At 40.5% G+C, this 26,785-nt stretch overlaps 1 protein-coding gene across 19 annotated transcripts in view; it reads left to right on the plus strand.

The window, feature by feature from the left end:
- Nucleotides 1-215: 215 nt before the first annotated feature.
- SOX5 (SRY-box transcription factor 5) overlaps nt 216-26,785 on the plus strand; it is a 1,114,103-nt gene continuing 1,087,533 nt past the window's right edge. For 10 of the 19 annotated variants that reach the window (XM_081482931.1, XM_081482958.1, XM_081482943.1 and 7 more), the window contains exon 1: nt 216-343. The gene's annotated coding sequence lies outside the window, so the exon portion shown is untranslated. Of the gene's footprint in view, nt 344-18,954; nt 19,054-25,548; nt 26,049-26,785 lie in introns of those variants that run through there. The other 9 variants (XM_081482932.1, XM_081482924.1, XM_081482929.1 and 6 more) reach the window with 3 other exon arrangements.

The raw sequence follows: 26,785 nt of genomic DNA on the forward strand, positions 1-26,785 counted from the left end.
CCGGCGGCGGGTGCGCTGCCCTCGCCTCCCCCATTGTTCCGACTGTCTTTTTGCCTTTTGTTATTTGCACTCGCATTGTGTTGTTTGTCTCTGAAGCCGCCTCATGACCAGCCTAGGGATTTCACCTCGTCCTTGAGAGCTACACGGGGAGCGCGAGCGAGCGAGCCAGAGACTGGGGGAGAGGGACGCGCGCGCGCACACACAGACACACACACACACACACACAGAGTGAAAAAGGCGAGCCACCAAACCCATCTCCAGTCTCCTCCCGGGGGGCCCCCCAGCCCGCCACTGTGCCACTTTGCATCCCACGCCCGAGGAGACGCAGAGGAAAGCCGGTAAGGTGCGTGAATCGCAGCGTTTTAACTTTGTTGTGGGTCCCGACGTGGTTGCGGGCAGCCCTCCAAGGCGCAGCGCTCTCCCCGTGCCCGCCGCGCCGCACTCGCTCGCGGCTCCAGCTGGAGAGCCGGCGAAGGAGGGAGGGGGCCGCCGGCGGAGTTTCCTCAAGTACGGAGGGAGGGGGACAGGGTGGGGGCTCGGGGAGGCGGGAGGAGGTTCGGGGCTGACAGCCGCCCCGTCCCCCACCCCCTCTCGGGGGACTGCCGTCCGCCGGGGACCCCGGTGTGCGGGCTTGGACCCAGTTCAGCAAACGGGCTAACTTTATATATTTCGCTCGGGGAGCCTGCGTGCCGCTGCCGGTATTGTTTTGCAAGTGGTGGCGGTGGAGATGGTGATGAGCGAGGCGGGCCGGAGGAGCGCTGGGAAAACGCTAAGGCTGGTCCGTGCCTCTCGGCCGGCGCCCCGAGGCAGCCCCTCAGAGTTGGTCGGGGCGGGGTGGGGGGGTGGTTCCGATCCTTCCCAGGACGGACGCGCGACCCCCGGCCCACCCCACTATCTGAGCGCTCCCCCGGTTGTCTTTTTGTTTCGCTTTCTGCCATCCCTCTCCGCATCAGTCCTCCTCCTCCCCAGCCCCCCCTCCCGGCCCCTCCCGCCCGGAATTTCGGAAAGGAGCCTCATCCTAGTGGATTCTAGGGATTTCAGACACCGGAAGCTTTAATGTTTAATTACAACTACTTTTTCACCCCCCACCCCGCTCCGAGTACGAAGTGGAGACCGCTCACGTGTTGTGTCACTTGAAGCGCGGGTTGGGGAAACCTCGCTTGCACTTTGGGCTCCAGTCCTAAAGCCAGGAAAAGAGGTTATACGAGTTGAGATCAAATTGCATTTGGAAATGTTTGCGTCTGTTAGCAGCAGTTGGTTGAGTATTGATCGGCTGGCATGGGATGCACACGAAGCACTGTTTACATATTTTAATAGTAACTTCCCTTCCACGTTACAAAGCGAATCTATTAATACATAGGTGGACCCTGGTGTATATCTAAAGACGCTGGCCTCTGTGACCAAAGGCAGAGCGGTGGCGAATGTGAATTCATGTCGTTATCTTCCTTTCCCAACTGAAAGCGGGTCAAAATGAGAAATTCTGTGACGGTGCAAAACGATATTCTTAGTGTCAGCCAGCCCAGGCACTCTTGGTGGCAGTCAACTGTACTTTGTGAGAAAAGTTTAAGGATTGGTTCTAACCCAGTTGAGATCCTCACTATATCCAGATATCCAAAGTAGTTTCTCAAGAAAAAGCATGAGCCGGTTTCCCCAAGAGACTGCCTTCAGGCCCAGCACAGTTCTTTCGTTCAGGGCAAGACCGAGGAAGAGCTGGGGGATTTTGGGTAATAAGTGTGGGAATCTGCAGAGAGACTAGACAGAGTGATTTGTTTCCTTGCTGTTCATAAATAATGGCCCCTAGTATCTTTCACACACACACACATACACACACACACACACACACACACAACAAAAAACAAAACAAAACCACACAAACAAAACAGGCCAATCAAGAAGGTGTGTGGGAGATTTGTAGGCATTCGACATTTCAATCAGAAAAACCAGAGCAGACTTTTTGATCAGGATTACCAGGGGTAAGGCTCGATTGCCAGAAGTGATTAGGTTAAGGGCCAGATGGTTTTAAAGTATATGGAAATGTTTTTTAACTTTGACTTTTATAGCATTTACAAGGAGGACGATCTCTTAGAGTCTTTAAGAACTGCTGAATTTTGATCTGTCTAATTTTGAAAGAATTCAGCTGTACGGTGAACTGCCATTAACTCTGATAGGAAAGGAATCTGGTTTCCAACGCTGATACATGGGAGAGAGTTTCTGGGGGTGCTTCTTCCTGATTTAAATATAGCTCTGAGGCTGAAGCTTAGATAAATCCAGCCACAATGATTTAAAATCATAAGTACTTACACTGAAAGTTCTCTTAGGCACTGTGTAAAGTTCTCCTGCAGATTATGTCATTAACTGTTTATTCCTCAGAAGTATACAAGATAAAAATCATAAGCATCACTTAAAACTGATGCAATACAGCATCAGGTAAATCCTTAAACTGGTAGGGATGGCTTTTGTTTGCCTAAAAGGTGGATCTTTCATCACATGAGTTGTTTAAAAACATTTAATTGTGGGGATGGGAAGGGATGTGCATAATTATTTAGTTATTTGTGTTAATTATATGGCAGCATACTCACTTGAAATTCTTTTTCTCTCTTTCTTTCCAGTGGTCTTTCTAACAACCTTGTACATGCAGAAATAACAGAGTTTTTGTTTGCTTGTGGGTTAAAAAAAATCTTTTTGTAGCCATTTTGAGTGGGCAGTATTGAATCAATCTGATACAGACTTGAAAGAGTACTCTTAATACAGGAAAAAAGAGCTTGAATTCTTCATACAGAAACCTTATACAGTTTTGTTGTTGAGATTGAACAGTTCTGGTTGAATGGCAGACAGGATTCAAAACTCAAACTTATTTGGTAAATAACCAGGCATTTGAGATCCAGTGGTTATTTCAAGTTAACTTAGTTCTATACATGTAAATGCACATCCTGTTTAGACTGACACATGGTTTTGTAAAAGAAAAAAAATGAATATATGCTTATAAAGATGTTATCTGTGGAGTATATGGAGTAAACAGTAAATAACAAGAGTGAAGTTTATACTGAGATATAGTTGCTGCTGCTTTTTTTTTTTTTGATCCTTTTTGGGCATAAGGCAGAAGCTGTAGGGAGAGTTTAAAATTTCATTTTCTAGTTAAAAACTTGAATGCTTGGAGACTTTTTTCTCTTTAAAGCAAATGAAAAATATGATATAATGATTAAAAGAACAACTTCTTGTAAAAGCTGTATCCCTTTATTGAGTGATAGGCAATCATTGTTTTGAAGTTATGTCTAGATTATATAGGCTCCCCTGGTGGCTCAGACGGTAAAGAATCCACCCGCAATGCCCAATGCCGGAGACCTGTGTTCAATCCCTGGGTGGGGAAGATCCCCTGGAGGAGGGCATGGCAACCCATTCCAGTATTCTTGCCTGGAGAATTCCATGGACAGAGGAACCTGGCAGGCTACAGTCCATGGGGTCGCAAAGAGTCGGACACAACTAAGCAAATAAGCGCAGCTAGGTTATATAAAAAATATAATAGGGCAAGATAAAACTTGTTTTTATTACTCTAAAATATAGTGGATTTCAGATAACTTAGAGTTTTAACATTGAACACTATTTAGATTTCCAGCAGGTAGAATTGTTTGTTATGATTGATTGGCATAACCTGGATGATTCACCCAGTGTCTGATCACCTCTGGTACCAGAGAATGCTGTAATTAGAGCTTTGAGAGTAGCCTGGAAAACTTATTTGTCTAGGCCAGAAGTTGATGCGTTTCCTCACATGCTCATCACACTTCTTTAGCCTGAGAAATGGAGGTTTATTTGAAAGGCGAAGAAAGTGCTTGGATGTTTCAAATAAGCTATATCCTGAGCTTAGATTTGTAGATAGTTAATAAAATAAAAGTCCAATTTTGTTCCAAACGTTGTTTTAAAACACCCATTTGTAAATTGTCTACATTTGGTTTTCATATGTTAATGATTTGGGATCTGAAACTTCTTTCAGAAAGGCATTTTGGTTTATCTTAAAAAACACCACACAAAACTGTCTAAACAACTCTGTAAATAAACTGTTCCAAATGCCTCAATTTGATGAATGAATTAAAGAATTATAGTTCTTAATCCAATTATGATCAGTCTTGTTATTTCCATTTCCCATTTGAGAGTGCTTAGGGAGTGGGGATGGTAAATGATTCTCAATGTAAGTGGGGTCTTTGTTGTTTATTTTCTGTGTGTGATATAATCACTCATACCTAGGATTTAGGAGAAGGATTTCAGAGGAAGAAGCATCCTTGAACCACCTTCAGTTAAACCAACAGTGCATTTGCATGTAAAGTTGCTTTTAATGGAAGAGTAAAATGAAGTTTTTAAGACTGTGAAGCCAGGATCTAACCTTTTGCTTAAAAATAGTGATTTTAATATTAAAAGGGGGTGAAATGGAATACTTAAGGCCCAGTAGCAGGGCAGATACTCAGCCAACTTAGACACTTTCAGCTGAGCCATATTGTGACGTTTCTATGGTATTTTTAAATAAACTTTGCTCTATTTAGTGTCGTTGTTTTAAAAAAGGGGAATATTCTTTTTGGGTTGTTTTCTCCCAACCCTTATGTCTTTAGCTGCCTTCATGGGCGCCCTTGAATGCTGTCCTGATCAGGGGGCTGGATTTAGGATAGGCCCTTAATAACAGCCCTGTTTGCTTTAATGGACTCTTGAATTTTTGCCCCATTTGCCCAGTTTAACCTCTGGTTCATCAACTAATGAATTCAAAAGTGATAATAGCTTATTATGGTTTAATTATCTAACTAAATGTTGTTATTATTAATATTACAGTTTACTGGGACCATCTAATGCCTTAGAGAAAGACATGGAGTATCAAGTGAAGCTACCAGGAAGAAATACTTATAAACATAGGCATTTTTGTTGTTGTTGTACCACTCAAATCATACCTTACAGGGAAGTAATTACTCTGCTTTTGAGTGACAGTGACATTCAGTGGGGGAAGCATATTAATAAAATTAGGGGGAAAATGAATGCATTTAAAGAATCTATGCAATAGCCAGCCTTTAAAAATTGAGTCTTAAAAAAAATTACCGAGAAAAAAATGCGTCTCTAGGAAGTGACACTGGTGGTGATGGTGTTGGTATTGAATGCTGCAGGTAGAGATCCATTCATTCATTTTTGTTGTTTTTTTTTTAATTGTTTAATTAATTTTTGGCTGTGCTGGGTCTTTGTTGCTGCGCAGGCTGTTCGCTAGCTGTGGTGAGCAGGAGCTGCTCTCCAGTTGCAGTGCGCAGGCTTCTCATTGCAGTGGCTTCTCTTGTTGCAGAGCATGGACTCTACAGCGCACACAAACTTCAGTAGTTGTGGCCCATGGGGTCAGTAGTTGTGGCTCCTGAGCTCTAGAGCACAGGCTCCGTAGTTGTGGCCCACAGGCTTAGTTGCGCATGTGGGATCTTTCCAGATCAGAGATTGAACCTGTGTTCCCTGCATTAGCAGGAGGATTCCTTACCGCTGAGCCACCGGGAAAGCCCCCATTCATCAATTCTTCATTGCTGCAAGTTTATTAGAAGTTTAAAAAAAGCCCACCTGATTATATCTTTCTTTGATGCTCTATTCAGTTACCTCATGATTATATGCTACCCCTTGTCCAAAGGGGATAAATAGAGCAGCAAAGGGATGCACTGTTGGCGTTCCCTGGAAGCTCAGTGCCTTGTCCCTGCAGCACCAGTTCAAATCTGGGAGCTAGGGAATTCAGGAGGGAACCAGGATGCAAAAGAAGCCAGCCCACTAGCCTTCAGAGCTTTTCAATTTAGGTCTATTTATAATTCTTCCAGGACTTCACTTGGAGTTCTGAACATTCAGTGCTCTGCCCCTTTTCTTAACCTCTAAAGCTGGAGATTATAATCCTTTTCTTGTAGGAATATTGCCTGGATTACACTCGATATTGTATATCAGATTCCTAGCATAGAGTGTCTCATGAACTAGGTGTTCCATAATTGTTAGCTGCACTCCTCTCTTCCTTCAATCAAAGCTAGATTTTGATCATTAATAATGTTCAAAGCTTCATTTTGTACTTGCTTTGAACTTATTTGAATCCAAGAAGAAAAATATATCACTTTCTTGAGGCTGAGATCAACACTTCAAAATGGTGATTCCGTTAACATCAATGTATGATCTCTGACAATGTGGTTTTATTAAGATGCTGTATCTGGTGCAAGTGTGAATTCTATCTTTTATTCATATAAATGTTCCTTCGCGAAAGGAACAAAAGCTTTAGGACCTAACTATAGATCTCTCTTCTTGTTACAATTTTTGATTTCTTGTTGCAGATATAAACTAGGGAAGATTTATTGTGATTTTATCCATGGAGAGTCATCTGCCTCTGGGTTATATTAACTTTAGCATGTACGGATAGAGAGAAGTTCCACTTGGAAAAAGAAATAAGTCTGCCTTTGCATTGTTTTGTCCTATAGAGTCAACAGTTCCTTCAAAGAGAATCTCATAGGTTTGTTTGTCTGAATTGAGTGCAAGGAGAGACACACAATGAACCATTGCCTACTGGAATAGATGGTATACAGAACCTGGAAAAATTAGTTTGTTTTCTTTTCCCAATGATTCAGAGAATTTCTCTGTAAGTCAACTGACCAAAGATAAGAAAAAGACTTTTAAAAAAGCAAATAACTTGGTTACTGCATTGGAGTCCATCAAGAAGCAGACACCAAGATATGATTGGACATGTAAGAAGGTTTTGCAGGGAAGGCGTAGGAGAAGGCTGAGAGAGCCTTTTAGCTGTGATCCAGGTTTGACACTTATGCAAGGAGAGAGGGAAGGAAAGAGGATTGAGTAGGAAGAAGCAGGATGGTAGCTAGATGGTTTGGCTAGAGAGATGAGAGTCAGCTGTTGGAGGAGCCCTCTGTCTCAGTGAAATGGCTGCATTCACAACCCTCACTGTGCTCAGTCCTTGGCCAGGAGCAGCCGCTGGAAACAGGGCCTTGGAGTACAAATGACACTGGAGTCACAGAGGGGCAGCTGGTGGGGGCATTGAGTTTGTTATATCCTGACCACAGGAGATCTGAGTAGGGTAGTGGTTTGGAAGTATAACCCTGAGTACTGGCTCTAGTTGGATGGTGATGGTGGTGGTGGTTTAGTCGCTAAGTCATGTCCAACTCTTTTGCGACCCTATGGATTATAGCCCGCCAGGCTCCTGTGTCTATGGGATTTCCCAGGCAAGAACTGGAGTGTGTTGCTATTTCCTTCTCCAGACAATCTTCCTGACCCAGGGATTGAACCCACATCTCCTGCATTGGCGGGCGGATTCTTTACCAGTGAGCCAACAGGGAAGCCCCTCGTTGGGTGCACCTGCCACTAAAAAACAGACCTGGTGATTTCTTTGAGTTCTGACACCTTACTTTCCTCCATTGTAAAATGAGAAAAATGATTGTATCAACTCACAGAGTGCTAGTCAAGATTGAGATTCTATGAGATTTTATATAAATCCACAGTACCACATGTGGCACAGAGGACATGCTCAACATATATTTCTCTCTTTTTAATGTATTCATAAAATGCAGTTGAGAGGTATAGGTGAATTGTATCAGGGGATTGTAAATATATTTTAACAACAGGTAGTTCATGTAATTAGAAGGTATGGTTTCTGCCAGCGAGCATCCTTCATGTTTGCCTTCTCAGAGTCGCCCAGTTTAGTTCTCAGGCTTCAGTCCTTATTTTTATGAGTCTGTCAGCCATGCAACAGATAGACCAGCTGCTGACCTTGACCATCTTCAGGTAATTTGCCCTAAAGCACGAGGTAGACAGCACTCTCTCTTCATTTCCTTACCCTGCGAGGCTTCCTATTCAGCTGAGGAGCAGCTTGCCTGTAAGTCTGCATTTTATCTTGAGCCTCAAACACCTTGCGAGTCTTTGCTCCCCTGTTTCTGCTCCTAAACCAACTTTCCTCCCGCCACAAAGCACTGAACTCAAGTGGCCCTCAGCGCGAGCTACTGCTGTGATGAGTCACAGAGCCACCAGCACTTTGTTTCGTTAGATTTGATCACTGCCATGAGCAGTCCTTCGATTGTCAGCTAAGAGACCCTTCAGGGAGTTGTCCCTTAATAGAAAGTCTCTTTTCTTCCCTCCTGTTGTAACTTTAAATTGAAAGAAACTGTAGAGGAGCTGGTGGCCTTGCAGCAGTTCATTCTTCTACCCACTGGGAGAACAACATCTGAGAAAAGACGTTATTGGACTGAGAATTGAGTTGTTGCTATTTTTTTTGGGCCAGCGTGGGGGGTGGGGCGGTTGCGAGGGAGGGTCTGGCTCTCAGTAATGTCATGGGGGGTGGGAGGGGCGATCCTGCCGAGCCTGCTGGGGAGGCTTTGGGGGAATGGAAGACGTTGATTTAGCATCTTGGGATAATGAGATCACTGGTGTCTTGCCCCTGAGTTTTAGGTGGTTCTCTGTATTATACTGTGGGAAACTGGCACCAGGACAACTTCAGAATCCAGAGAGGATGGGAGGCAGGAAGAGGGAGCTAATTTTTGACACATTCCTCTGACGAGTGCCCCCTCTAGGGAAATCTGTGCCCAGGATAAGGACTGCTTACTGTGAAGCTTTTGGCATAGTTTTCCCCAAATAGTGAGTGCTGGTTGCTTCCATGTCACTTGTTAAAAAGATTGACAAACTGAATGTTTGGAGAGCCTCTCTGCTGAGCCCGATACTGTATTCTCTGCAGTTTCGGGTCCATCCCCATCCTGGGTTAGAACCTGCCCTCATTTTGGATGTCTGCTGGGATTCCCTGGTGCCCTTCATGGCTACTGAAAGCTGAAGTTGTTTGACGGGTGGTAGCAGGGGCTGACTGTGATGTGCATGGCCGTTCTTGTGATGCCCGCTGTCACTGTGCCGTATTGGCAGCCTGTCACATGTATCTGGCACAGGCAGTCTCATTACTTTCCTCTTGGACTGGGAGCTGCTCTGGAACAAGTGCATACTATTTCTTAGAATTCTGTCTTGACTTTTCTTCCTTCACTTTCTCAGCCGCATCTCCACTGTACCCTGACGGCTAGCAGAATAGTCGTGCCTTTGCACAGTAAGTCAGGAAGTGAAGTGATAGTTTTAATGCACACTAACTAACCAACCAAACAAATCTCCAAGTTTGTGTCTGTTTTCTGTTTTGTTTTTTTCGGCCTCTCAGCCTGTGGGGTCTTAGCTCCTGGATCAGGGATGGAACCCGAGCCCCACTGCATTGGAAGGCAAAGTCTTAACCACTGGATCGCCAGGGAAGTCTCCTCTAAGTTTGTAAAGAAAGTTAATCTGTGCTAAGTCACTTCAGTTGTATCCAGCTCTTGGACTGCAGCCTGCCAGGCTCTTCTATCCATGGGATTCTCCAGGCAAGAATACTGAAGTGGGTTGCCATGCCCTTCTCTAGGGGATCCTCCTGACCCAGAGATCAGACCCAGGTCTCCTGCATTGCAGGCAGATTCTTTACCATCAGGAGCCACTAGGAAAAGTTGATGGGCTCACTGTTTGTTTCCAGGGACCTCCTAAGCCCCACAAACATGCTTCCCTTCTTCTGTCACTGCTTATTGGGCTTTTCTCAACCTTTCTCTTCCCACAAGGTCTTTCTCCTCCTGCACCATCGCCAGCATTAAGTTAATCTCACCAGAGGAAGTGAGAAGTGGAGAGTTTGCAAAATACACTGTTGCCTGATTTGAAAGAGGGTAGCCATATGTGACAAACATTTGGAAGCTAAGCCCCTTGAGGGCACAGCATTGTATTTCCAGCACAAACACAGTACTTAGAACAAGGCAGCCACAGAATCAATGATGGCTGAGCCAACTTGTTTTGCAAACTAAGCTGCATTCTGATTCAAGGCGCCCAGCATGATAGAGAGGTGAGAAAACTAAGAGTGGTTAGGCATCAACCATATTCCAGGCACCTGCTAGGTGCTTTACATGGATAATCTCACTTAATCCACACAGCCCACACATTAAGTGGCTATTATCTCCTTTCCACAAACTGCAAGGGGTCAGGTGCCTACTCGTTTTCCTCAACTAGTAAACAGGAGAATCACTCCTGGATTTCAGTCTTTTTGACTCAGTCCCTCATATACTCTTTCCATCATGCCGTGGCCAAGATGCTGGTGTGGGTTCCTATCCATGAAATGCGAGCACTAACCATGCCTTCCTGTCTACCACAGGGGACAGTTAGGAGCAGGTGAGAAGTGTAAAGTAATTTCTAAACATCACTTATCATTATCAAGTACCCACTGATCCATTTACTAAACCAAAGAATATTTATTGAACACACCGATAGACATTGCTTAAGCTATACTTAACAGGAAATATTTTGACTTGAAGCAGAGATCCTGAATACATAAAAACTGACATCAAAGGAATTTATAGAGCTGTGTGTCTCAAAGGTGATCACCCAGTCATCTTGCTGAAAACCACCTGGGATGTTTTTGAAAATATACTTTTCTGTCCCCCTCTCAGACATAAGAAACCTGAACCCCTGTGGTTGGGAAGCCCTCTAACCCTGAATTTTTAACAAGCATGACTGGTGATTCTTTTGCACATAAAAGTTTGAGAACCAGTGATAAAAACTTTTTATTGGTTCACTTTGGTAGTAAGTTATATATATGGCTTATAGAAGTAAAGTAAGGTGCTCAAGGAGTAGTGGAAGTGCCAGAATAAAGCACAGGTGATTGTTGGATTGCTAGAAAGACTTTTTGGTGATTTGGTTTAGGTTTTTGGTCATTTATTTAGGTTTTAAAGAACCTAAGTAAGTTTGAGCATACAGAATGCTAGCATGCTGAAGGTCAAGGGTGATGGGACCCGCCACAGAGTGGGTTGGGGCGGGAGAAGGATGGCAGTTATGTGCATTCCAGACTTGAAAAGATCTTTCTTTTCCAGGACAGATGGAGAGGTAAACTGAAGACCTGGGGTTGATTTATTTATTCGGTTCCATATCCCAAATATTTAGAACAGTGTCTTGAACATAGCAGGTGCTTAAAGACCTTTGCTTAACAAATGAATAAAAACAGGTGGAGGGAGAGAGCAATGTGGAGAATAGATTAGAATAGCTTGATTATGATTATTGTGGTTAAAGAAATCGAGAAGGAAGATGCTGGGAAGGAATCCTAGTGAGACCAGATAAGGACAAGTTATAATTAGACTAATATGGTCCTTACAGGAGAGTGCCTTCAGACAAACAAATAAACAGTGCAAAAGCAAACCTGGGGTTTGTATGGGATCAAATCATCCGGCTGCTGTTTGTGTGTATTATCTTGGGAGCAGCAATTACTACATGAGGATAAGGACTGAGTCTGTTGTGTTCTCCAAATGATCAGAGTCCTTAATAAATATTTATTGAATAAGTGACCAGGTTTCCACATGGGCTGGAAAAGAAAGCTTTTAAATGATACAAAAATATCTTGTAAAAAGAGAAAAAGAATCTTGATGAATGCTAACCAATAATGGATGATGATGAAAATAGCAAATATTCATAAAAACTGCAAGTTCTTAGGCAGTCTATTTGGAATTTAGGAGCATCTCCATCTGATGGTTTGCCTGTCACCAGACAGTGCTTTGCTGTTCATGTCACTTTCATTTTGCTGTGTCGAAAATCCACTGTGATGCCTAGCACAGTGCCTTGCCGATGTTGGCTATTGAATAAGTAATTGCTGAAGAGTTCAGTCCGTGAATGAAGGGTATTGACTTGGGGTGGGGGAGGGGGGAAATCGAAAGCAGATGAGGAAGAGAGTTGCCTTCCTTCACTTAGAATTCCCAGAGTGGCCTGTGGTCCAGTGACCTTTAGCAGGCAGATTTCCCATATAACTCAAAGCCTGGTTATTGTAATCTTGGGAAGAAGGATGCTTGCTAAGGTAATGACTGTAAAGGTGAGTTCAGCATTGTTCAAAGAGGCAGCCATTCATTTGATCTGGAAAGTCAGGCTGGAAAATGTATTGGGGGAAGTCAGGCTGGAAGAAACGGTAAAAAAGTAATTCTAAACCTAACAGGAGTTTCAGTAGAAAAATGGCTCTAATTCAAGCGGTGTAATGTTAACATCAATGTGCGTCTTGTGGCTCAAGCCCCTCATCCTGCTTTGGAAATAAAAGGAGATTGTGTAAAGAATTAGCAATACAAGGCATTTTTAAGTGCTTTATTGCAGAGGCCTGTGATACTCTGTGAAATCTGTGCAGGCTTTTTCTTCCTGCTGTGCTTAATTTCAGAATCTGATGCTATTACCTATCCTTGGAGAAAAAAAAATCGCTCTCTGTTAACTCTTAAAAACCGAGTTTAGCATTGTGCTGGCTTTCGACATAATCTTGCTGACATTTCTTGGGAAGAGAAAAGTGGTGCATGTAGCTGTGGAGGGTTTTTGCCTCCAAGTTTAGTATCCAGGATTGCTTCTAGGGGGCGGCATTAGAGTAAGAGGGCAAGTTGGAAATAAATGTCGAAAGCATAAGTTTAGAAATGGCTCAAGCAGCTTGAAGAATAAGGTCTCTGAAAGAGTTGGCAGAGCTTGTGTTTGGCATGGATCCAGATCAGAAGCCAGAAAGGCAGATGCGTCCTAAAGAAGATCAGGCAGAAGCCAGGACAGAAGTTAACCCTTTACAACAGAGATGACTGTCTTCTTGTGACATGAAGAGAAGCCCTCCACATAAGTTCCCTGGCATGCCATCACCGTGCTCCTTCACCTGTCTAGCTTGAAATAACAGTTGATGTTGATTGATAGTTTACTGTTGCCAGGGATTGTGCTAAGCAGTTTATTTTTTATTGGCTCTTCCAGGACTTCTCTGATGTAGATACACATGTTGATCCATTTTACAGATAAGGAAACCGAGCTGGCCCCAAGTAGTAGAGCTGGCATCTGGTGGAGCTGAGACTTGAACACAGAATGGTCTGACTCAGAGGCTGGGGCTCTTGCCCGCTGTAACATGGGAAGTATATTTTAAGTCCAGTTAAGTCATGGCTCAAAATGAGGCTTGTATTTTCCTCTTCCTCTATACATGTACTTCTATCATTCTGGGACAGGCTCTTTTCGGCTTGTTTCTGAACTTTGGCAAAGTTCTGCAAAGTGGGATCTCTCCTTACAATTTACACTGTTTACCGCTGTCAGGTCAGTCTTCCTGACATGCTATTTAGATTGTGTTGCCCCTTTCCTGAACTTTCATGGTGCCTGAATACCACACCCCGATGGGACCCAGACCTTTAAGTCTGCTTTGTAAGGGTCTTACCATCTTCTTCAAGCCTTCTACTTTTTCAGGCTCATATTGGAAACTGTCCTTTTGCGACCAGTTTGCTTCTGATCTGGATTCAAGATGAGCATGGTTTCCCAAATGGCTCTCAAAGTGTCTGCGACACATGAGCCTTGTCAACTCCTCTCAGAATGCTCATGTCAGGGGCCTTCCAAGGGTATCTCATGAAAAGCCAGTGCTCGCATCTGAACTCTGTGACTCAGCTAATATTTCCCGAGTTGCTTTTCCATCTGCTTCAGACCTCCTCATCATCTGACTTTCCTTGGCTCCCAATCCACTTGACTCTGGATTTAAACTTTCTCTTTTGATGTGTCTATTGATTCATTCAGTAATCAACAAATATTTGTTGAGCACCTACTATGAGCCAGACCACACTTTAACTGCTAGAGAGTCTGTGATGTGTGGAACAGGCACATACCTTATATACAAGGTATAAATACCTTATATACAAATCCTTGTATATCAACTGCATTTATGATTGTAAACTGTAGAACTGTATTTTGCAGGAGTATATACAACATGGAGGAGAAGTGTGTGCTATTTTGGCAGGACAGCTAGAGGAGGCAGCCATGAGGAAGTCACATTTGAAGGATGGTTACTGAGGTCTCATCGAGGTCTCATCCCTGGTGGCTCAGATAGTAAAGAATCCCCCTGCAATGTGGGAGATCCAGGTTCAATCCCTGGGTTTGGAAGATCCCCTGAGAAGGGAATGGCAACCCACTGCAGTATTCCTGCCTGCAGAACTCCATGGACACAGGAACCTGATGTACTACAGTCCATGGGGTTACAAAGAGTCAGACATGACTGAGTGACTAACACTTTAATGAGAAAAAGAGGACAAGAGAAAAAACCTTTGAGACATACGAGTAGTATATGCAAAGATTCCAGAGAGAGATGGGTGGGTGTGTTCTTGGAATTAGAAGGCCAGGATGGCTGGGGCAGAGTGACTGGGAAATGGACATCGATGGGGCTGCAAAGGTGAGTCTTCAAAGGTGAATCTTCAAATAAGAGTGATAAGAAACCCATTGAATAGTTTTAAGCAAGAGACTAATAAAATTTGTGGCCAGAGCATGTAGACCAAATTTAAGAGAAGAAGGAATGGATTTGGCAAGCTCCTAAGGAAGCCATTGCAGTGACTTACACAAGAGAAAGATGGTGGCTTTGATTTTGGACTTTAGCAGTAGTATCAGAGATGGAGACAGTAGGAAAGGTTTTACAAGAGAATGTGGAGGGGAGATCACCCAGTTTCAGTGCTTTGTATTTGCCCCTGCCCCAATTCTACCAACCTAATGGAATATTCCATCTGATAATTAATCATTGTTTTCTTGTTCATAAGTTTGGGAAAAATATGTGTAAGTCCATACGCCTTCCAGGAACGCTGCTGGCTGTATCTATACCTCCTTTAGCCCTTGAGTATTCAAGCAGAGTGGAGAAGGAAATGGCAACCCACTCCAGTATTCTTGCCTGGAAAATTCCATGGACGGAGGAACCTGGCAGGCTGTAGTTCATGGGGTTGCAAAGAGTCGGCCACGACCGGGCACATCAGCAGCATTCAAGCAGAGAGATTTGACACACAATGTGTAGTGTCTTCTGTCTCTACATATATATTTGCTTTCATGTTTCTCGGCTTTCCTTTGGTATGTATCATCCCCTCCCATAGATTTCCTGAAACACTACCCATCCCTTAATTTCCAAGTTGAAGTTTGCTTTTTTCACAGCATCCTTTCAGAATCTACTGACTGATGCTTTCTCCTTGTGATCTGATGATATTTACATCTATAGCCACTTTTAAAGCTTTGACTGTTCCATGTTATAAGCATGTTGTGAACATGTTTATCCTTTGAGAGATCCTGTGAGTTTGCCTAGGGATGTGGATTGTAGTTCAATATTATACTCCTATACTCATTTACATCTTTAGTATGGCAGTCTACTTAACCTCTCTCAGTCTGTGATTCCTCATCTGCAGAATGGGGATAATTATATGTACTTCATAAAGTAGTTGTGTAGAATCAATGAAAGAAAGAGTATAAAGTCTATAAAACAATCCTTGGCCATAATGAGTTCTGCTACATGATGACATTTTATGGTCATAAATGTTATTCTTTGAAATCAGAAGCCTGTGTCTTATTACTACTTTTATCTACTTGGAGCTCAGTAAAAATTTATTGAGTTCACATTTAAATTTAAATTTATGTATCACTTCTGCCAGGGGATACAAATATAAGTACATTTTGGTTCTTGTCTGCACAAACCTCTATTTGATAGGGAAGTTACTAACATAAACTGATAATTATGTATCAGTGTGATAGGTATAGTATTAGAGTATTTTGAGAGCAAGGAAGAGAGGTTGGGATGGTTTTCTAAGTGAATTGAAGTATGAGCTGAGTATTTTATTAATCAATTAAATGTATATTGAAATAATGTGTATACGTTGTGTAAAACTCAAAGCTACATAACAAAATAGCACACCTGTCTTATTGATGATCATGCCACTCCTATTACTTCCAACTTTGTATCTGTATTTCTGAATAAAATGTTTATTCCTTATTTTCCAAAAAATGTGAGATATTGGTTGACTTCCTACTAGTTGGCCTTGTTATACTACTTTTCCCCCACCCCTGCTTCCTAACATCACACATATTCCTTTTCCCATTATCTCAATGTATTTTCATCTCCCTCCTTTTTTTAGTGTTAAATCAGTTCAGTAAACACAGTTATAGGAATTCCCTGGTGGTCCAGTGGTTGGCACTCGGTGTTTTCACTGCTGGGGCCAGTTTGATCCCTGGTCGGGAAGCTAAGATCCTGCAAGCTGTGAGTCAACCGCCCCCGCCCCCCCCCCAAGAAAATAATCCCCCCAATACAAAAACCTAAACAAACAAAAAACAAACACACAGTTACTTTGACTCTGTAAGTGTTATTTATCACTGAGAATATTGTATGTTGATTACTTTTACTTTTTATAGAACTTTTTTGGTTTTCCTGGAGTTAATAATGGTTTCTATTCAAACCCACAAGTTTTAGTAAAAGTGTTCAATGTTTACTGGAATTTCTGAGTCAGGCTTAAAAAGGGAGAGTAGCATAACCAGGGTAGACTTTGGGGGCAGTCAGCCGTGGTTGGAAAGATCATTTTATCACTGACATCATTTAGAATTTTTCTTAGAATTAGACGATAAAAAGCCCATTGACTTTTAGTTAGTTATATTGTTCTTAAAATTTCTGCAGACATTGCATCCACTTATTGCCTGTACTTGGGCACGCTGCTCTTGCCAAGCTGCCCTTGGTAAGGCTCTGAGTTAAGCTTAGAAAGGCAGAGGGAGGTACTCTGAGAAGGGAGGAAGGTATTCCAAGCAGACAGGACAGTGTGACTAAAAAGGCAAGAAGGTGAGAAATAGCATGGTGTGTTTGTGAAATTACAGACAGTGTGGTGTTGGTAGAACATAAAGTACATGATAGGAACCAGCTGAGATGAGGCTGTGATTTTGGCAATGGTCGGATCAAGGTGGTCTTTTTGTCATAGACCCAAATGCCCCAAATTCTGTCTTGTAGGTCATGGGGAACCTTATGGTGTTGAATAATATGGTCTGTTTTGCTTGTGAATGAACTAATGGCATACTGGATAAAAAAATGGAAAACTGTCTCCTTAAATCAGCAATTAAAATGCATATTTGGTGACATGTTAGTACTTTAGGAGTACCCCACCAATGAAGTTTTTAGAGCACACAGTCCTTTAGAATGTGTGCATGCATGCACGCCCACCTATTCATAATTTATGTACATGTGTTGTACTGGACCTAACACTCATCTGCAGTAAACACTAAGGGCAAGGTTCAGTTTAAATGACAGTTGGAAGTAATAGTAGTAGTAGTACATCAGAGTTCCCTGGAGACCAACTCTGACATGTAGAGTTGCATGCATTGGTTTTATTGGGAAGGCTCTTGGGGACAACACCCATGAAGGGCTGAGGAAGGCAGGATGAGTCTAAGGACTGTGATGCAGCTGAGGCTTCAGCTAGCCCATGCATAACTCTGGAACTGGACGGCTCCTCAGAGATGTCCTGAACTGAGGCAAGTGGGCCAGGCCTTTGTAACCATACGTTGGTACTGGATGTGAGCCATCCCTGGGGAGCAGGAGGAAGTTTGTCTGAGGTTAGTTCTTCAGAGGGGGCTTAGATGTGAGTATTCAGTAGCCAACACTCTTGGAAGCTGGGAAATGAGTGCCACTAAGTAGCATACTACAGTATCCACTAAACATAACCTTCTGAGACTCTACTTTTTTGAATTTCCATGGATTTTCCTTGAAATATGGCTGACAAAGGGGTAAGCAGTAGGTCTTAGAGATACAGTTCTGCCATTTTCTCATGTTCACTTGTGTTATTAATATTACTTTGAAAACCTCTGGACTTTTGTAGGATATATTTTAAAACCATTTGTTAGCTTTATGTGAATTAATTTAGCTAAGTGTTTAGATGGTGTAGTCCATAATGCCACAATGTGTGCCAAAATAGTGAGACAGAAGAGAGTAGCATTAACATTCAGTCCTTCTAGTTGTGAAATGAAGGCCCCTGTGGAAATCTATTAATAGTTAGATTAAAAAAAGAAATATGTGGATCATCTGGAGCTTCCAGCTTTGGAGAAAATGTCTTTATGAAATGAGACCAAGAGAACATTTTAATTGGAGGTAGGATAGCTGATTGGACATAGACATATGGTGGTGGAGATGGTGTCTCTGTGTGTTGACATAGGAGGGGGAATTCTTGCCCAGTATGCAGACAAGAGTGTAGCCTAGGTTTTCCAGGTTCCCAGACAGGCATCTAAGTCAGTGTTCTCCTAACTTCCTTTGATCATGTATATACACCATCAATATAAAAGAAAATATTGCTTTTCTAATAGTAAGCATACAAAAAGAGACATTAAAAGGCCTGAGATAAAGAGGGAAAAAAGAATATCTATAAAATAAGAAATGTAAGCAAAATGTAAGCAAAAGTTGTAATATTTTCTTTTAGCATGCTAGTGGATTTTTTTTTTAATAACTCTCCTTGAAGACTTTTTCAGCTAGTTTTCTTGAGTATCAGTTATACACCAAATAGGGGAGAAAGAACTGGTGACAAACTTTGATGGTTTTATGAGTTTGATCTGTGCAACTATTCAAATGTGATAGCATGAACTACAGGTATTAAAAAATAAGGCTTTAGAATGGGCTTCCCGATGGCTCATTGGTAAAGATTCTGCCTCCAGTGCAGGAGACGCAGAGATGTGGGTTTGATCCTTGGGTTGGGAAGATCCCTTGGAGTAGGACATGGCAACCCACTTCAGTATTCTTCTTGGAGAATCCCATGGACAGTGGAGCCTGGTGGGCTACAGTCCATAGGGTTGCAAAAAGTCGGACATGGTTGAAGCAACTGAGCGCATGCGAACATGAGGTTTTAGAACACAGTTGTGGTACTTTATGATATCTTAAAAATCATGAAGGGAATGTGTGTGTGTGTGTGTGTGTGTGTGTGTGTGTGTGTGTGTGTGTGTGTTTGTGCTAGCCAGGGTCATGATGACTTAGCATTTCCTCAGGTCTAGCAATTCCTCACAATTAACTAGAAGGTTGGGGCCACACTGACACCATTACCCCTCTGAATATCTGGCTCTAATTTATGAGCCATATCCTGCCTAATATGCCAGAATGCTTTTGAATGTTCTCTCATTGCTTATTTTTTCTTGAATTCATAGATTTATAAATCAGTTACATGCAACAATGAAAAGAAGATGTCTTTATTTGTGTCTCTCAGCAGTAGAGAACCTGAGAAGACAAAACCTTTCATAACTGTAGTAAGTTTTTTCATGTCCCTTTGGAATTTTAAATGTTTATAAGCATTTTTATAGCACAACTCAGTCTTACTTTCAAGAATTATTCTAGATTTGTTTTGTGCCTGAACTTTGGATAGCTTGGCTTCCTTATTAACATCTTTTATTTTGTTAATCAAAGTTCATTTTAGTTGTGTTTTCATTTTTATATTTAACAGTGTCTGCTCACAAAATGTTGGTTGCTTTGAATTTCTTGGAAGAAAGGGGATAAATACATTTCAGGTAGCATTATTATTACTTTTCATTAGAGATTAAAAGGTAGCCAGATTTGGAACCAGTATATAAAAGTCTTAATAACAGTATAGTAATCATGGTCGGATTTCCAAGTAAACCTAATCACATAATCTTAAATATAGTTCATAAGTTATAAGGTAGAAACCTCATTATACTAGAGAATGGTACTTTTTAAAATAATAAAGAGTTGATTCCTTTTTAAATATACATTCAAATGATCTGTCTAATTATTGAGTGAAGGACAAATACTGTCTCTTAAAAAAATATTGTGCCCTGACATTTTCAGGTGATTCCATCCATATTTTTATTCTGTTTATAACTATTTGCATATTGATCTTAATAGTAATTTAAAATGTACAATGTTGTTATATTTGACTGTGATTAACTATTATTCATTAATTTAAAGTGTGTTTATTGTGAGTCTGTTCTTTGTCACATATGAGAGATGTTGACTAATGGGGTTACCATGGTGAATAAAAGAGATTTGGTCCCTGCCCTTATGGAGTTTCCAATTTAGTGAGAAAAATGGAGATTAATCAGCTAATCATACTTGAGAGACATTCTCTTGTCTAGTGTAATTGTGACTGGTAATTGGATTGTTAATAAAAAAAGTTGCTAAAGCATAGAATCATAGAGAAATGACATATTGCCTAAATATTTTAGCATTTTAAACAATGTTTAATCAGTTTGTTTATTGCTGTTCCATTGTTTATCAATATTTATTAATTTACCAATTAATTGATGTATAGTTGAAGCTTTTAAGGATGAGTCTCGAGTGCCACTGCTTGTCACCTTCTTGGATAAGTCACACATAGATATATGTTCTATGGTTTTTGATTTGCTAAAAATGATAGGAGAGCTAAAAGGCAAGCAATTTAAGTGCTGAAACTGGTCTTTAAATTTTTTTTTAATTTTTATTCTAATTTTATGAAGCTGTTTGAAACCTAATGTAGTGAGTTTTTTTTTTTTAATTTACCTTTATTCCTTCCAAAGCATTCAATCTAGTGTTACAAATAACATCCTTTTTGTCCTCATATTCTCTCACTTATGTAATATTTAATGAATTTAGTCAATTACAGTAACAAACAGAAATGATATAAGGAGACTTGGATCAAGCAGATAAGTAAAGCAGTTAGAGTAGGTGTGTGTGGTGTGCTGGACTAGCCTTTTCACCATTAGGGTACCATGGCTAATTCTGTATTTCACAGAGGGGATGGAGCACATGAGTCACTCTGGTGATTAGGTGAATGTAGGTTGGCTGTGAAAGTTTTACTCTAGGACTCCCGAGGAGTGCTATGAAGTGTATTATGGAGATGAGTACGGGGAGCTTTACAGATATATTATAGGGTTGTTGTTCAGTCACTAAGGTGTGTCCAACTCTTTGTGACCCCATGGACTGAAGTGCACCAGGCTCCCCTGTCCTTCACTATCTTCCAGAGTTTGCTCCAATTCAGATCCATTGAGTCGGTGATATTATCTAACCTTCTCACTCTCTGCCTCCCCCTTCTCCTATTGCCCCAGAGTGGCTGGGGCACAGAAAAGAAGGGCAAAAGTCATGAAGACTGAGGCTGGAGGAGGAGGCAGGAGTCCTGTCACGTAGGGTCTTGTAGATGCTGCTAAGGTTCTGAGTTTTTATCACAAAAGTAAGGGCAAGTAGTTAAAGGATTCATATTTGCATTTTTAAAAAGATCATTCTGACTGTTGTTTGGAAAATGGAATGAATGGGGCATCAGTTCTGTAGTGATTAGAGTAGTCTAAATAAGAAGCACTGTCCTTGTCTCAAAATGATTCTTCCATTTTTCAGGGCCTTATCCTGTTACAAGTCTAAACGGGTCCTTGAAATACTTGAGGAAAAGCAGAACCTAAATTCATCATAGATATAAATCTTTCAGTATCCCCAAAGACCAGGAATAGTATTTTCTATAGTGTACTTTGCTTACCATTTTTCCTTTTATGTTTGTATTTATATTCACAATTCAGCACGTCATGTTTTCAAGACAATAGAAAAAAAAGGGAAAGGCATTCTTTTAAGCTTGTACCACACTATTGATTTTCTTTGAAAGGACAACAAGTGTGTTTATTTTATCACTGTGGGTCTAAAAATTAACCATGAAACATCATTTTCTACTAAACTATGTGTAACAAAGAAATGCTTTATTGCAACTTCATCAATAATTCAAATGCAACTTAAAAGAAACTAGGGCAGCACAAGGAAAAAAAGCACACTTGTTCCATAATTGAGTCGATTAAATAGTATTGAGTCCTGTTGTCATATTCATATTGATGAAACAACTTTTATAACTGCAAAGACTCTAATAAGAAATAAGGCCTCAGAATTATGAGACAATGTCATAGACATTTCTGTATTTTTTTTTTCTATTGTAAAATACAAATAGTGAAAGCAAGCTTTTCCTTGTGTGCGATAATGAAGGAACAGCTTTTGAAAGGTGCTCTTATTGGGATTTTAGTAGTTTTCAAGGCTGTGCAGTAATAGCCCAAGCTATTTTGGAACTGTGCATACATTAGTGTTCTTGTGCAGCATGATACAATAATGTGTGAAAAAGTATACGATCGCACCTTGTTTAAATTTGCAGTTTTTGTGCATAATCCCACAATAAGCTCTTGTCAGGTTTTGACTGCATAGGGGAGAATAAAGTTTAGAGCAGCCTACAGATTGGGGTCGGGTGTAAATATCCAACTATGAAAATAAGAAATTTTAAAAATTACATTTTTTTGAAAGATCAAGAGAGTTCAGTTTATATGATATGATATGATATGTATAAATCAACCTATGGTGAGTTTTGCCCATGGAAGCTTCAGAATATGCATAAATAACCTTCCAAATGAAGATGTATATTTGCTTTATTTTGTATTTGCAGAGTATGAGTGAAAAGTACGGAGTGTGATTTTTAAAGACAATGATCACATTATAATTTATGCATTCATATTAATGTTGTTTTTCAAAATTGTCACCCAGAGAAGCAGAACCCTGATTCCATTGATGCCCTTGTTCAAAACATTTTGGAAAACTTCCTCTCCGAATTGTCTTTTGAATCATTTGCAAGCCTGACTAAAAACATCCATCTCATTACTTTCTATTCGCATTTTATACCAAGATTCATCATGCTTTTTTTTATTCACCAGAGTTGGCTATAAATGTCTCTCTGAAATGATGAAAATGGCTAAAATTGACTTTCAAATTATGAAATTTGTCACCATTGAGGATATTTAGAAATGTGTATGCATGTGTGTGGTACAGACTTAGAAAGCAGTTTCTAAAGGAGGGAGAAATACTGTGAATAATGGCTGAGCTTTAGAGGGAGTAAGTGGCCTTCTCAGGTGACCATTGTGAAGGGAAAGCGTGTTTGGATGACATGGTATGTTTGTTTAAAAACCAGTCACATTACTTTTTAATGACCCTGTATATTAGTTTTCACAATGTATACAGAGAAAAATGCAAATATACCTTTTGGAATGCAAGGCCAAAATATCTTACACAATTAGTAGCATAGTTTATTCGTAAGACAATTAAAGCATTAAGCAACTACAATGTTAATCCTGTGTTGGCAAATTCTTCAGATATTGGTCTTTCCATGAGAATGTCTCTGTATAGTTTTACTGTATTTAAATACTGTCCTTTACTGTCTGATCCATAAGTATGTGTATTTCCATTAGCATCTTACATAATTCATACTTATTTTCATGTCATTTGAATGTACTAGTTGGTAGCATGTGAAATTTTCATTTCAGTTGACCTCTTCCTAGTAAGTAATTGATCTAGTTTTCAGAACGAGTAGTGCTTGTTTTCTTAACCATCAGTAAAAAACCCAAATAGTCACATGTACTTGAAATGTAAAATAATTGCAATGACTTCTAAGTATTTTCTTAGTTTAAAAGAAACCTGAGATCATTCAGGACAACTCACACACACTGTGTGTGTTAAATGACTTATGAATAAAATGAAAATGAATTAGTAATGTACAGATCCAGAATGACCATTTACCTCCAGTTTGAACATCTCTATTGTGTTCTTTTTTACAATGGGTAGGAAATGAAAGAAGCAGTCACTGGAGAGACTCAGCTGAGTAGTTTTTATTTTCTGAGTATTAGATTTGGTATTGGTATTAGAAGGAGAGCAAACAGCTCAAATATAATTTTGCCGTGGTTGGTTTTTGTGATCATGAAAGGTAAGTGAAGATTAGATGCTCAAAGATCACAGAGAGTTTAGGACAGCTTTCTGAGGCTGGGCAGGACTCTTGTTGGTGAGTAAAGTTTTATTGGAACACAGCCATGCTCATCCATTTACATATTAGCCATGACTACTTTCAAGCTGTAAAAGCAGAGTTGAATAGTTGTGGCAGATAGTATAAGTAAGAGTGGACCCTATAGCAGGTCTGGGCTTGCAGTTAGTGCAGACAGTTCTGCCCCTTAGGTCACAAGGCTCAGCAGAAGCTCAAAGGTAGTTTTTGACTTCCAGCTTTGGGTGTCACTTGGTAGCTCTTTGAAAATGGATAGATTTAAGTGGAAGCAACCTAGATGTCCACAAACAGATCAATGGATAAATAAGTTGTGGTACATATACACAATGGGATATTACTCAGCCATAAAAAGGAACACATTTCAGTCAGTTCTGATGAGGTAGATGAACTTAGAACCTATTATACAGAGTGAAGTGAGTCAGAAAGAGAAAGATAAATATTGTATTCTAACACATATATACAGTATCTAGAAAAATGATACTGAAGAATTTATTTACAGGGAAGCAATGGAGAAACAGACAGAGAATAGACTTACGGACATGGGAAGAGGGGAGGAGAGGGTGAGATATATGGGAAGAGTAAGATGGAAACTTACATTACCATATGTAAACTAGATAGCCAACAGAAATTTGCTGTATGGCTCAGGAAACTCAAACAGGGCTTCTGTATCAACCTAGAGGGGTGGGATGGGGTGGGAGATGGGAGGGAGTTTCAAAAGGGAGGGTATATATGTATACCTGTGGCTGATTCATGTTGAGGTTTGACAGAAAACAGCAAAATTCTGTAAAGCAATTATCCTTCAATAAAAAAAATAAAAAAAAAACCCGGTGTTTGAATATGAAGATCTAGTATATACCTTGGCACCACTTTTCAGTATAGCTAACACACCCTTCAGAGGCAGTAGACTTCTAGTTTAACATGGTATGCAATTTGTATTATAGTGATTCTTTTATCCTGGTTAACTATGTCCACGTTTCTTTTTTTCTGGTTTCGTGATTCTGAATGGGTTTTCTTTTGCTGAATGCCTTTATCTTTGACTGTTCTAAAAATTTTAAAGTCCATGGTTTATGCAGGAATTGTTCCAGACTAATAGCTACTTCCTTCATATTAAACACCTTAGTTAGTTTGCACTGATGAAATTGGGTACTGCTTTGTTCCTTTTTCCAACAGGGGGAGCAGTTTTGGGGACTGAATCAAGCTTAACATGTGCTGTACCTTTAGTTCTTTGGAAACTTTATTTTACCTATTAACTGTCATGGCTTTTTGACAACAAATGTCATATTGGAAATTCCATTGAAGGAAAGTAGAACGTTGTGATAATGTTTACTCGCAATGTAATTATTCATTGACAATTTCCAAAATCTGTAATAAATTAGAAAACAAAACCCCAGCAACTTTTTTGTTCCTCATTAAGAAAAGTAGACTCAGAAAGCTTATATTATAAATGTATCTTGGTACTGCTTACCAAAAGTTAGGAGCTTTATTCTTGTAGGAGTTAGGCTATTAAGTAATGTTTATATAATCCTGATAAACATTTCTCCATGACTGAATTTTGAGTGGAAAACTTTCTTTCCTAAAAGGCTCTAAGTGAAAAAAAAAAGCCTGTCCTCTAACTGTGTATCGTGTGTGTATGTGTGTGTGTGTGTGTGTGTATAGTGTGTGTGTGTGTGCGTGTGTGTATTTAGATCCATCTTAATACCAACTAATGCCAACATCTGGCAGAGAGATGGAGATCTGGGAATTTGTTGCTTGAAACCCTGGGACAAAGTGTTCTGCTCTGACCAGCAAACATAGTTGTGGACTTGAACTGGAATCTTCAGGGGCAGAAACGTCTTAAGTGTCTGGAAAATTGGCCTGTTGAGTCACCATGAAGGCACTAAAACAAAACTAATTTTAAGCAGGTCAAAGTTCAGTGATTCCCTCTGGAATTCAAACTTTTAAAAAGAGTCTCATGTTTAAGTGAAAAGGGTCAAAGTTGATGCACTGTTACAATGTTTTGAATGCTTTCCCTTAAGAACAGCCACCCAGGCTGGGATTAGCATGAGGAACTGCAAGGCTGGCACTTCAGCGTCTGGGTTAAAAATATTTTAAAGCAGTAAATGCAGTCAGTACAGAGAGATCCCTGGGAGCCTTTCTATTCAAAAATGTGTGAGCTCAGGGCAGCGACTGCAATGTAATTTAGGGCAGTGTATGCTTCATAGCTTTGGAGAATATTGCTTCCCGCTAATGTTCCATCGGAGGATGGTAGGATAGTAGTAATTTTAGAAGGTGGTATTCCTGTTTGTCTTACATCAAAAACTTCAGAATAAATAAAAGGACACATCAACTGAACAAGAAATGTAACTATGGAAAAGTACCAATGAATCTAAATTTGAACTGAACAGATACAAAATCAGCATGGGTGTAGGAATATTTTTAAGGCGGAAGCTACGGCAAAAGCGACTTCCCAGGGAATGAACTGCACAGGTATGTACGATGTGTGGCAAATAGCCTGCAGAAACTTTGAAGAAAGTGCCTCATCAACAGTGAGGTCCTTGAACTATGACCAGATGTACTGCTGTTGAATATTTGAATTGAGGAATTATTTTAGAAAATGGAAACATAGGAGATTTAATTTCAGTAGCTGGCTCAGATGATATGTAGATATCTGAGGATGCCAAGGAATTAGCTAGTCAGAATTCCCTGAATCAGATTGTACTGGGATCATATGGTGCCCTTACCCTAAAGTATGTGATTCCAGCACTTTTGATGTTACCATGTTATACACTGCAGCTAAATGCAATTGACTAGGTATTTTCTCAGTCTGAAGATCTTGTTGCTGACTCCGATGAGACCTAAACAGCATTCTTAGACATTAAAAAGAGCCTGTCATTTTATGGGTTGTGTCTAGGAAAGGAGAGAGGAACATTTACTCTGCTTTCAAATTTAGAGACTCAGCTAAAAACTGCAGCTATGAAATTTGGCTGGTATCCATTGTCTCCTCAACTTCCTATAAAACTTTGGTTGTTCGTATTAGCTGTTTTCTTTTTCCATGAAACCGGTTGCAGAATATTTCTGTTACTCTTCATCATAAACCTGTGATACTCCCTTTGAAAAAGCATTACTTGTTTAGTTATTTATTCAGTAAATACCGATTATCCCAATTTGAGGAATTACATTTTGCATTGTTTTGACTGTCTCAAGAGATATGAACTCAGTCATGT

The sequence above is a fragment of the Giraffa tippelskirchi genome, chromosome 4 (assembly GCF_054371585.1).
Source record: "Giraffa tippelskirchi isolate mGirTip1 chromosome 4, T2T-mGirTip1v1.2.pri, whole genome shotgun sequence".
NCBI classification, from domain to species: Eukaryota; Metazoa; Chordata; class Mammalia; order Artiodactyla; family Giraffidae; genus Giraffa; species Giraffa tippelskirchi.